General features: G+C 40.7%; 1 long non-coding RNA gene and 1 pseudogene across 1 annotated transcript in view; one reads left to right on the top strand and one right to left on the bottom strand.

Annotated features, from left to right (window-relative positions):
• LOC148139940 (uncharacterized) overlaps positions 1-13,692 on the bottom strand; it is a 101,452-nt gene that overhangs the window by 37,081 nt on the left and 50,679 nt on the right. The window lies entirely within an intron of this gene.
• LOC148139941 (uncharacterized) lies at positions 102-5,551 on the top strand (annotated as a pseudogene).

Below are 13,692 nucleotides of genomic sequence, written 5' to 3'. Positions count from 1 at the left end.
ACTCTTTTAATGTTTGATGATATATATTGTATTGATTGTAAGGGTTGCGTGGACTCACCTCTCCCTGGCGCCTAAAAGGTTAAGATAAGCAGGGTTCAGAGATGGGTGGGTACTGGTATAGTATTATAACGTTAATAGTACTAACTGTTCAAGGAAGCAGGAAAAATCACTTTACTACTCTATGCCAAAATTATGCCAAACAAAAGGGACTTGCCGACTGTTGGGTCTGTGCAGAAATTCCACACCATGGTGAATCTGGAATCCCCACCTCGGTAATACCGCTCACTAAAGAGGAAGTGTACGATGTACAACGACTCGGACTCAAATAATACAAAGTAGGAATCTAAAAAAAGCACCTATAAGTATGCGGGATGGTTCCCAAGACCAGCCCCAAAAACTCAGGGTGTTATCAATAGCCTCAGAATTTCCCCACTGAAAGGAGTGGCGAATACAAATGTTTCTGTAATCAAAATGACGCGGCACCCTTCCAATTAGGAAAATCATCTTGCGTCTACACCAACCAAGCCACTGCCACGAACAGTCCCCAAGTATTGAACAGGACATATTGGGTATGTGGTCTGAAGGCCTATCCATTTATTCCCGGGGGAAAAGTACGCTCGTGTGACCGAATGTGTGGAAATAAATACAATGTTATGAAATTGATGAAGCGTTGCCTCAAAACAAGAAAGGCTGGAGTGGTTGCTGTTACCTTGCTTATATAGTCCCTCACCTCCGAATAGAAAAACAAGAGCCCAACCTGAGAAAAGAAGGGGAGATAAGGCGTAAGACCCGAGAAGTCCCTGAAGGAGACCGTCTGCTGTGGACACTACTCCCAAGTTATGGCACTGCAAGGGCAGGGGTGGAAATACGAAAACTAGCGGCTGCCCTTGAAAATTTAATTAATGATACCACTGGCGCGATGGGAGAAACTTAATCCCAAATATCAGCCATAACCACACCGAAATGATTGCCCCAAGACTGACAGCTTTACAGAATCGAATGGCTTTAGACTATCTTTTGGCCGAAAAAGGGGGAACCTGTGCTCTGATTGGTAAAGAATGTTGCACCTTCATCCCAGACACCTCTTCCATAGTGGAAGACAAGGCAGAAATAGTAAAGAAAAAGATAAGCAATATAAGAGAAATTGGAGATGAACTCCAAAAAGATGAAGGATGGGAATGGGAATGGGGTAACCGGAGATTGACCGGGTGGGGAAAATGGTTAGTGTATTTAGGCATTTATGTGCTACTAATAATTGTAGGTTTACTGATAGGGTTTAATGTGTTAAAATGGATAATGATTAAGCTAGTAATGTCTTTGGGAGGACAACAACCAATAATGGTCATGACAGTAGCACAAGCGCAAGAAAGAGAAACTAACAGAATACTCCTAGAGTTTGAAAAAAAAAGACAAACTTAGAAGGACAGAAATGACTAGATTGTGAACCTCGACACCATAGGGTGAAAAGAGGGCAGAAAATAAGATTGTAAAAACAACAAATGGTTAAGAAAAGAAATGGGGGAATTGTTAGAAATGGGGTAAAGTGTTGTTTTTGCAGATATAGAAAAAACATACAGAAAAGGGGTACAGCAAGAGAACTATTAACCCTGCAGGTATTTAGGGACTTTTCAGTGTATAATTGTGGTTAATTAAATACTAACTTTGGTGTGTAATTACTATAACAAAAATTATGCTTTCAGCAAAAAGCTGAGATAGCCGAAATGCTTGAGCTATACAAGTTAATGAAATGTCCGAGGATGGACTGTACCAGCAGAATTGATACAAAATGTTAAACCAGATCTAGATGTACTGTTGACAAAATAAATGTATGTGTCAGCACTTACAGAAAGGAAGGTTACCAACCTGGGGAAGGGGGAAGTAATAAGGGTGGAGCACAGCTGGGCAGTGGTCTGGCACAGTAAGAGAGATTGGGTAATTAGGAGTCTGGAGAGATGACCTCACTCAGCTCAAAGGGTATAACTGTACACTAACCTAAGTTCTAATTTACTTCAATTGCTCTCTGCAATTGGGGTCCTTTCTTGCAAGATCGTAGAATAAATTGTCTTGTTTCCAGCTTTGGTGGTCTTGTCTAAATTTTATTGAATTTTGTTTCTAACATAGGGTTAGCAGGGCATGTAACTGTCATGGGGTTAGGCGGGCATGTACAGTTGCAGGAGCCTGAACTCTTATCAATTTTTCTTCTGTTTGTCATTGGAAACGATGGCTCAGTGATTAGTACTGTCGTCTCTCAGTGTCAGGGACCCGAGTTTGATTCTATCCTTGGGCGACTGCCTGTGTGGTATTTGCATATTTTCCCCATGTTCTGGTTTTCTCCCACAGTTCAAAGGATGTGCAGGCTAGGTGGATTAGCTATGAGAATGCAGGGTTATGGGATAGAGGGGTGGGATACTCTTCAGATAATTGATGTACACTTGATGGGCCAAATGGCCTACTTCCACACTGTATGGATTGTATTCTGACAGTATTAGAACATTGATTTGGCATGAGGATTGATTAAAGATCTAACACCTGCTTAGAGCCTGATACCGAAATGTCCCTGGACAGATCAGTTCGAAGATATTGCTTTCTAAAATTAGAAACAGAGTAAATCCAGGAATCGATATGCCGCATTCTATTTCTACCCATATATCTAGTTTTATAATTCAGTATGCCCTACAACAGATAAAAGTATGACGATGCTTCAATTCTTTCATTGTATGTATCCATACAATGTATTGGCAATTCTTTGAGTTGGTATCAATTGTATCCGACCAGAGGATCGCTTAGCTATAATTTCCTCAACCATACAATAATGTATCCATTCCTTTTGAAAGGAAGTCACAATAGCATATTCTTGGTGCAGAAAACGGCTTGATAATATTTTAAATAATAGTCTGTCAAGGCGTTAATTGACAAATAGAAGTGTTAAAATAGAGACATTTATACAGAACAATGTGCTATTGTCTCCTTAAAGAAGTTGCTGCTAATTTGTATAGTTTTCTTTGACTCTATCCTGGTTGTCATGGCTGTGATTGTAGTGGGTATTTTAATTGGTTGGTTTGTGTCACCAATGGTAACAATCCAGTTGCCAAGGCAACAATTGTGCTTTCGCGCATGATTTTAGTTGCTTTTGAGTGAAAATAAATCAAATGTTCCAATTTCAAATCCTAAAATATGCAAATAATTAATTTTAATCACCACATTTAGGTCAACCGATTTAGATAGAAAGAGCTCACTGGAGAACTGTGAATTCCAGAATTTATTCATAATTGAGCAGGATAAATAAGTGGCATAAAACCATAATTCACCATTCCCAGGGGCACAGAATAAACAGGAATACATCTGTATCCAAAGTGTAGAAAACTGAAAGTTTGCATGGCTGCGTGACATTAAGGTAATGAAAACATGGCGCAGGAGGGCTGATAGAAAGGGGGATGTCTAAGTAACAAGCTTGAGAATGAGTGTGTGAGTGGAAGTCAGAGTAGACAAGAAAGGCAGAAATAAGGAGAAAGGCTTGGCCTGAAAATTGGTTGAGGAAATTATAGCTAAGCGATCCTCTGGCCGGATACAATTGATACCAACTCAAAGAATTGCCAAACCAATACCCAGCTTTAAATCCAGGAGTTTTTCAGGGTGGGGTATCAATGGGCGCAGTGCTGAATATTGTCTCGTAAAAACAATAAGCTGAGTCGAAAACAAAGATTCAATGAATGAATTCTGAATAAAGAGGCAAAAATGCAGCTGTTGGAAACCTGAAAACAAAACAGAAATGTCAGAAATTGTCAGCAGCCAGTCGGCATCTGTGGTGATAAACAGTCAATATTCAAACATTTTTCCAGTTCTGACAAAAGGTACACCTGCCAAGTATTTCCTGAATTTACAGATTTTATTGCAGTAGATACCTGGTATTAATTTTGCCAGTCAAGAAATGAAGTGGCCTCAGGGTCAACAGTGAACCTTAGCAGGTCAGATATATTGGTAGAGAATCGCAAAGCAGTGAAAGGAAAAGAGCGCAAAAAGTGAATTTACATGATCAAAGCAGATAAGGAAACTTCTCCAAGAAACTGACATCAGAGGACAAAAAGTATGCAAGAACAGATTGGCAGTTGTGGCTTGTTGAGCTTGTGCAATTCAATTCAGCAAAGCGAGACAAAGGTATTCTGAAGGACGGGTGGAGTCTGAGACCAGCATAAAACAGCAAAGCAGAGATTGTTCAGCAACAAGGACAAAGGAGTCAGAGCAGGATGGAAATCAACAGCAACCAATCAGAGCAAACACAAAAGAGCACAATAAAATGCCTAATAAGCTTGGAGGTGTCGTTGACAGTTGGAGGTGTCATTGACAGTAACGAGGGCTGTTGTAGGCTGCAGCGGGACATTGACAGGATGCAGAGATGGGCTGAGAGGTGGCAGATGGCGTTCAACCTGGATAAATGCGAGGTGATGCACTTTGGAAGGTCGAATTTGAAAGCTGAGTATAGGATTAAGGATAGGATTCTTGGCAGTGTGGAGGAACAGAGGGATCTTGGTGTGCAGGTACATAGATCCCTTAAAATGGCCACCCAAGTGGACAGGGTTGTTAAGAAAGCATATGGTGTTTTGGCTTTCATTAACAGGGGGATTGAGTTTAAGAGTCATGAGATCTTGTTGCTGCTCTATAAAACTTTGGTTAGACCACACTTGGAATACTGCGTCCAGTTCTGGTCGCCCTATAATAGGAAAGATGTGGATGCTTTGGAGAGGGTTCAGAGGAGGTTTACCAGGATGCTGGCTGGACTGGAGGGCTTATCTTATGAAGAGAGGTTGACTGAGCTCAGACTTTTTTCATTGGAGAAAAGGAGGAGGAGAGGGGACCTAATTGAGGTATACAAGATAATGAGAGGCATAGATAGAGTCGATAGCTAGAGACTATTTCCCAGGGCAGAAATGGCTAACACGAGGGGTCATAGTTTTAAGCTGGTTGGAGGAAAGTATAGAGGGGATGTCAGAGGCGGGTTCTTTACACAGAGAGTTGTGAGAGCATGGAATGCAGCAGTTGTGGAAGCAAGGTCATTGGGGACATTTAAGAGCCTACTGGACATGCATATGGTCACAGAAATTTGAGGGTGCATACATGAGGATCAGTGGTTGGCACAACATCGTGGGCTGAAGGGCCTGTTCTGTGCTGTACTGTTCTATGTTCTATGTTCTAAGCTGTGTCAGGGATGGGCTTTGCTCAGGTAGCTTTAAATCAGCAGTTCAATCTTGTAGTTTGAGCTAAATTCCACAGAAAAGATAAAATAACATAGGATTGTTTTTTTTTCCCAAAAGGACGATGAAATAACACAGAGAAAAACAAAACACATGAAAAACTGAGAGAAAAATACAAAGATTTTGGAAAATCCATGCTTGCTTTATCTATTTTGGCTAGGACACTGATGAAACTCCAAAGAAATTATGGAGACTATTGATTGTGGTCAGTCTTCTATATTTTGCTGGCATTCCCTTGCTCTATAGGATATCAGGAGAATAGCCAGGGGGAACACTTCTTCATGGTGCTAAAGAAAAACTGATACAATGAAAAACAGGTATGAAGGCAATTTAGCTGGGGTGAATAGTCCTTCTTAAAATTAATTTTTAAACAGTCTCCATTATTGTTTGTAGATTTAGTTCGAAATATTATCTTTCTATTCCAAATGAAAGTAAGTGGAGAATATAATTAAATCCTTGAATGTTTTATTGTCAATGATGTTTGCCTTTCAGGACCACAAAATATAGTTGATAGGTTTACTGGTTGAAAGGACTGTTGAAACCATCAGCAATTGATTTTTTTCTGCTTTCTTTTATCATGCCAAATCTCAAGGAGTTAACCTTTGATCCAAATATAGCACTTCCTTTTCCCTTTTGTCCTTCTGAACAGAAAGCAAATATTGTTTCTGATAATGGTTTGAAAAGGATCCCATCAGATTATGGTGCAAGTAACGCTATCTCTATTGATTTCCAGGAACTGTCTTGTTTCCTTATAAACATTACTTACAAATGTAGCATCCTGCAGAAAGGATATATTATACTTCTAACTATGCTTCTGATTCTAACATTGACTATAGAGCAATCGCTGGGTCTAATATATTTGGATCATGGTCCAATAATTTGCAAGTTTATGAATGAATCTGGTGTTGCTGCACTGCATCTTTTAACAGATGTCAATTGTTTGGTGCTTTGCAGAGAGCTGCCTGAGGACATAAACAGAATATCATTAGCCTGATTACATAAACAGGGTGCCTTCACTGTCAATACTCCCTTTTATCCTTATATTTCAGTATCCTCATTGTTTGCTATCCCATGGCCAGTTCTATTTTTTGCAAAGATTTCATTGCACCTGCATTGTACCATCCGTTACACTAAATTTAGATTACTCCTGACAATGTAGCCTAGAATTTCACCAAAAAGAGACCTTGTGCTTTGAAGACATTAGGTTGCACTTCACAGGAGTAGTAATTTGGTTAAGCACGCACTCAAGCCTGACAGTAAAAATATTCTGTGAAGTTGAATTTCAAATATTCCAGTTAAATTTTTTTTTCAAATTTAAAGTGAGTTATTAAACCAACAATAAAAACAGAAATTGCTGGGAAAACTCAGCAGTACTGCTATCTGTGAAGTGAAAGCAGAGTTATCTTTCACCTCCACAGATACTGTCAGATCTGCTGGTTATTTCAGCATTTTCTGTTTTTGTTTCTGATTTCTAGCATCTGCAGTTCTTCATTTAGAATTAACTCAAAATTAGCTTTCTGCATTCTGTTTTGGTGTTCATATTTGTAAGAAATTCAGGATAAGATCTATGACATTGGAATGCAAACATAAACTGATGGTAAAGATGTTGGCAATGGTAATTGCAGGATTGTGACTAAATTGGGGTGGCACAGATTACTTCTGTGAAGCCATCTTGGTTAACTTGATGTTATAAAGCTGTGGAAACTAGAATCACTGGTTGGATGCTCTTACTGCTGCTATTTATTCTGTTCCTTTACTTGCTGCTCCCACCTTCAAACGGACCCCATCACCAGGGATATATTTCCCTCCCCTCCCCTATCAGCATTCCGTAAAGACCACTCCCTTCATGACTCCCTCGTCAGATCCACACCCCCCACCAACCCAACCTTCACTCCCGGCACCTTCCCCTGTAACCGCAGGAGGTGCAAGACTTGCATCCACACCTCCCCCCTCACCTCCCTCCAAGGCCCCAAAAGGAAACTTCCATATCCGCCACAGATTCACCTGCACCTCCACACACATCATCTATTGCATCCTCTGCACCCGATATGGCCTCCTCTATATTGGGGAGACAGGCCGCCTACTTGCGGAGTGTTTCAGAGAACACCTCTGGGACACCCGGACCAACCAACCCAACCACCCTGTGGCTCAACACTTCAACTCCCCCTCCCACTCCACCAAGGATATGCAGGTCTTTGGACTCCTCCATCGCCAGACCACAACAACACGATGGTTGGAGGAAGAGCGCCTCATCTTCCGCCTAGGAACCCTCCAACCACAAGGGATGAACTCGGATTTCACCAGTTTCCTCATTTCCCCTCACCCCACCTTGTCTCAGTCAAATCCATCGAACTCAGCACCGCGTTCCTAACCTGCAATCTTCTTCCTGACCTCTCCGCCCCCACCCCAGTCTGACCTATCACCCTCACCTTGACCTCTTTCCACCTATCGCATTTCCAATGCCCCTCCCCCAAGTCCCTCCTCCCTACCTTTTATCTTAACCTGCTGAACACATTTTCCTCATTCCTGAAGAAGGGCTTATGCCCAAAACGTCGATTCTCTTGTTCCTGGATGCTGCCTGACCTGCTGCGCTGTTCCAGCAACACATTTTCAGCTCTAATTCTGTAGTTGTCCCAGGTTTCTGACAGGGCACATGGGCTTTGGTTGAAGAAGGCATCTTTTGTTGCTTATAACTATCCCATAACCTGATGATCTACTAAGAATGCAGATGACACAATATTATGAATATTGCCTGGAGACCAGCTATAGATCTATGTTGACAAACAGGGATTTAGTGATCCTCTTTCAGTAAGAAAGATGCCAAGGTGTTTTTAGAAAGCATGCAGGACAATGTTGATACAGTAAATACAACCTTAAAGCCTCAAGGTGCCTGCAATGCAGGCAAAACATATTGCTCTTATTCTATTTTGCTTTGCTCATTGGGATGCAATAATTTCTCTGATTGAGCATGCATGAGGTACTAAGAGCTGCTACCAGTATCATCTGCTGCAGCTTGGAATGAGTCCATGGTGTAAGAGGTTATCTTGACAACCAGGGGCAATAATGTCATGTGTTTTGAAGCTCAGATTGTGGCTGCAATAGGTTACATAATTTTTTTGGTGACAGGTGTTGATGCAGCAAAGATGCCTCACACATTATTCTTTAATATCATCTCAAGGTCTCTATATTTTTGGAAAGGTCTTTAAAAATGGGGGTAATTTTCATAGCAGTCAGACAGAAAACTGGCAGAATGATATTTGAAAATCGACTGGGGTGTAGAACAAAGAGCTGTTCTTCTATCATTCACTTTTCCTCACTCTGCAAGTTACTCACATTCCTGTACTGAATAATTCCTGTTAAATCTTTTTTTTAAAAAAATTATCAATAACAACAAGAAAGCTGAAACAATTGGGGTTTTATTGTGTAATATTCTATTAAGCTATATGCCAGCAAATGTAGAAAATAAATGCAGTTTTTAATTTACCAGCAAAGGTTTATTGGAGCACAGTACATTACCATGGATACAAACACTTATATTAAACCAAACAGCATTCACACCAGACACTGTTGTGCAGCTCTACAACAGCTAAGCACAGCAATACAAATGTATCTGATCAGTGAAGGGGATAAAGACTGCAGGGAACAATATAACACATTCATCAAAACTGGGTCAGCTTCTCATTCAATGGGTGAGAAAGAGAGGGCTAGAAAGTTCAATTTTGCCCATAAACTGGCACAGAAATCATAATACAGGATAATCCCATTCCTGCTTGAAGTGATGCAGACAACTTATGAATGTTGTCCTTCTTGCTCATTTCAATTAATAAATGTGCAGTCCATTCCAAAATACATTACATGCTGCCTATATGCTTGGGCTGGGTGGGGTGGTGGGGGGGGGGGGGGGGGGGGATGTTGGTGGTGGTTTAGCAGAACTTAGATCTAGATAGCACTTCCTAAAGGCAGTCTACCCCTCTGCAAGATTAAATACATTCAGGCCACTCAATGCTGTACTGAGATGTTAGTTCAAGAGGTCAAAAGGAGGAGAAAAGATGGGCTTCTTGCGGGGGAAGTCATTTTTTCTCCTACGAGGACAATAGGGAGATGATGATGGGATGGTTCTATAATGCATGAGGCAAAAGGATTCTTTGTCAACCTTGCCTCGTAGCACTGAATGTTACATCAGTGAATTAGGCACACACTTCTCCAAAGATGTGGAGAGACATGTTTTGAAGGCAGCAGAACACTTAAACTATTTGTCACACTGTGCCTGGGTTCACTTTGGTTCCCCTCGAGGTGCTGCCTAAACGTGCTAACTCTACACATACTCCCGTGGTGATGATGAGGGACACCTGAGCCCTGCAGAGAAGAATAAATCCCTCCTGTCACTGATCAGCTGCATCAGGAAGTCATGGTGATGGCCACTGATGTGAGGAGTTGTGTGGCCGGCCTCTCCTTCAGCTTTCAGAACTTGCTGCACTGGAATATTTGAAGTATGTGGTTTCGTGTATTGTCCTTGTGTGTGATACATCATTAGCTGGGAGCAATAACACAATCATTAGGGGATTGTGTTTTCTGATAATGAGTCTACTGTGTACAGGTTTGATGAACTCATCATTGCTGTATGAGTGCCATTATTATGTGGAATGATCTGTCAACACTCATAGAACACAGAACATAGAACTGTACAGCATATAACTAGGCCCTTCAGCCCACGATGTTGTAATGAACATGATACCAAAATAAATTAATTCCTTCTGCTTGTCCATGGTCCATATCCGTCCATTCCTTGTTTATTCATGTGCTTATCTAAAACTCCTTAAATGCCCCTATTGTATCTATTTCTACCACTAACCCTGGCAGTGCGTTCTGGGCACCTACCACCCTCTGTATGAAAAACTTGCCCCTCATATCTCCTTCGAACTTCCCCCTCCCACCTTAAATGCATGCCTTCTACTATTAAACAATTCAACACTGGGAAAAAGGTCTTGAAGAGAATAAAGTCAGGCTAGGAGTCACCAGGTGATTACTCAGCATTTGGCCTCAGCAATTGTTGTTGTCAGGAGCTGCAAACCTGAGGTCTGGTTCTGGGCACTTGCGCTTCTCTGCTGGTGCAGGAGGTGGCAGTCCTGTCTCCAGTCCCTCCTCAACTATACTGTCCTGAAGGTCATGTGGGAGAGCATTACCAGTGTGAAAATCCAGTAGATTGACTTTAAATCCTATCATATTTTATGGATTGTAATAAGTTGTATTTTTATTTGGACCAACAAATACATAATTTCATTTAATTTTTTTTATTGGGTCTTTTCTGAAGGCAATTGGCTGTGTGTTGACTTAATTACAGTCAGCAACTTATGGTCTTTATGGTCAGAACATTGAGAGTCACTTTTGCCTGCAGGCTCACTTCCATTCATTAAAGCACTAAATTTATAGCTTCAGTGAATTTATTGCTAGATTCAATTGAAACAAGACTTGTGTTTACGCAGTGCCTTTCATGACCTCTAGACATCCAAAAACCTTTCCAGCCAATGCAGTACCTTTGAAAAGCAATCATTGTAATGTAAGAAATGTGGCAGCCAGTGTGTACATATTAACTTCAATTTCATAATGATCAGATAATCTGTTGTGGAAGATATTTGAGCAATTAATATTGGTGAAGGAGGACTCTATTGCTCTTCTCTGAAATTGGGCCAAAGGATCTTTTCCATCAGTTTGAGAGGGTTTATCTCATCCAAAAGACAGCACACCTCTCTGTCATAAACTCCATTGTCAACTTAGATTTTACCTTTAAGTTTTTCTACATAAGACCTGAACTCACAACTTTCAAATTTAGAGGCAAATATTCTACTAACTATGCTGAAGCTGTCACTGTGCAGACTGGCTTCACAGTCAGGGATAAGCCTTGCTAGAATGGACTGCAAGTTATCATTACCAGAGGTATGACTGTTGAATAACAGCATTCACATTGCTGTCCAATGAATCACTAAACCATGTAGGAGACAATCATTGACCATTCCCTTTCTCTTTTAAGCTTATATTATGAGAATTTTGCCAGCATTCTAATTTGATGTTTGTGCAAATTTAACACAGAGAACTCAAAAACAATATCAATTCCAGTCACATTAAATCTGAAGTGATCATGGTATACAAGTTGATTAGACAATAATAGATTTGGAGTTTTTTTTATGCAGACTAAGCCCATGGTCCATATCCCTTCATTCCTTGCTTATTTAAATGCTTATCTAAAAACCCCTTAGATACCCTGATCGTATCTGCTTCTACCACTAACCCTGGCAGTGTGTCTCAGCACCTATGACACTCTGTGTTAAAAAAAACTTGTCCCTCACATCTCCTTCGGTCTTTTCCCTCTCACCTTAACTGCATGCTGTCTTGTATTAGACATTTCAACACTCGGAAAAAGATCTTGAAGCCTTCACTTGGGAAATGCAGGGTTACAGGGGCAAGGTTAGGGAGGGGAGGGGAGGGGGGGGGGGGGGGGGGGGGGTGGGTCTGGGTGGGATGCTCTTTGGAGAGTTGGCTTCAACTCAATCAGCTAAATGGCCTGCTTCCACACTATAGGAATTCTATGATTCTAACATATCATTTGCATTCTTCATCGTCTCCTGCATCTGCATGTTTAAATTCAACAACTGGTAAGTGAATCATTTATAGTTGCAGCAGAGCTATGCAAAGTAACAGCAGAAATGTTGTGTCCAGGGGTTGAATGAAAACTGGAGGACTTTTTGCTTCAGTTGGAAAATATCCTGGATAGGCCCATTCTAGACTACTAATTCTGATAATCAGGCCAAGAAGGTTATATTGAATTGAAAAGGAGTACAGTGCAGATTAACTAGATTTTAGAAGTTAATGAGTTAAATCGTGAAGTCAGCTTTTTGCGTGTTTTCCCTATAGTTATTAAGGTTAAAGGAACCAAAGGGTATGGAGTGAAAATGGGAACAAGGAACTGATTTGAATGATGAGCCACAATCATATGGAAGGTGTAGAGCGGACACAAAGGGCCAAATGGCCTATTCCTATTCCTATTTTCCACGTTTCAGTTTAGAAGGATGAAATGTGATTTAATAAAGATTTATGAATGATATAGGGTACAATAGGCCTTATACAGGAATAGCTATTTCTTCTGGTGGGTAAATTAGAAGGAAGGTGGCTAAACCTTAATATTAGAAGGATGCCATTCAAAATTAAAGAAACATTTTTGAATATAAAAGGTAGTTACATTCTGATGCTTTCTCCCTCAAAAGACTGTTGATACCAATTAAAATTTTTGAAGATGAATTTGACTGATTTTTATTCGAAGACGTTATGAATATTTTGCCAATTATCTCTGCACATCTTTGAAACGCCACCTGGCAGTGATAATGGGAAGTTGTCTTTCAGGGTCTGGGACAGCAACTGTGCAGATGCTGAGGTACAATCTGCTGTAAAGTCACCTGTGCTAGGCTGCATCATAGAGCTGGTGCATGTGCAGGGATTTAATTGGAAGCACAATTATTTTCAGAGCGACGCTCCTTCATCAGGTGATAGTGGAGGGCTCGATCGTAACACAAAATTTATAGCAAAAATTTGCAGTGTGATGTAACTGAAATTATACATTGAAGAATTGATTGTCTGTTAAGCCTTTCATCTGTTAGAATACAGTGATAGTTTCACTTTTTTCATGTGTAAATCACAAAACCTTGTTTTTAAAGTTGCATTCTCAGGTTAGCTGTTAACAATGGTGATAGCTAGACAATATGTTGAAGGTGTTAGCCCCCTGTGTTCTCTGGTGGCTCAATGGTTAGCACTGCTGCCTCACAGCACTAGTGCTCCCAGGTTCGATTCCAGCCTTGGGTGACTGTCTATGTGGAGTTTGCACATTTTCCCCGTGTCTGTGTGGGTTTCCTCCCACAGTCCAAAGATGTGCAGGCCAGGTGAATTGGCCATGCTAAATTGCCCATAGTGTTAGATGGAAATGGGTCTGGGTGGGTTGCTGTTTGGAGGGCTGGGTTGGGCTGAAGGGCCTGTTTCCACACTGTAGGGAATCTAATCTAATCTAAGTGCTGGTAAATGGGACTAGATTAATTTAGGTTTCCATGCTGTACATCTCTATGACTCTAAGTCCATGCTAGCTTTCACCAAGTAGTTCTGATTTGTCCCAAACCAGCATCAAAAGGTAACAAGTTAAAATTGAACCAACTGTCTATTCATCAGTTCAACCTACGCTTACTGCCTAGAGCTAGTCGATTGACTTTTTTTTCCAGTTCATTTCTAATCAACTGTTTAGTTGTGATATTGATACAGCATTGTCATCCTCAGTTAGTATATCATCAGAAAACAGTTGCTACCAACGTTTAGCTGATCTATCCATATTTGTGCATAACATCTAAAATAATACTCCTGACAAAAACCTCTAATTTACAAATATGATTTGTAAGTAAAACTAAGT

Source organism: Chiloscyllium plagiosum, unplaced genomic scaffold (genome assembly GCF_037043375.1).
Source record: "Chiloscyllium plagiosum isolate Xiang-an unplaced genomic scaffold, Cpla_swu_hap1 HiC_scaffold_36, whole genome shotgun sequence".
Lineage (NCBI taxonomy): Eukaryota > Metazoa > Chordata > Chondrichthyes > Orectolobiformes > Hemiscylliidae > Chiloscyllium > Chiloscyllium plagiosum.
The sequence above is the reverse complement of the archived record's forward strand: the minus strand, read 5'-3'. Positions and strand labels throughout refer to the sequence as shown.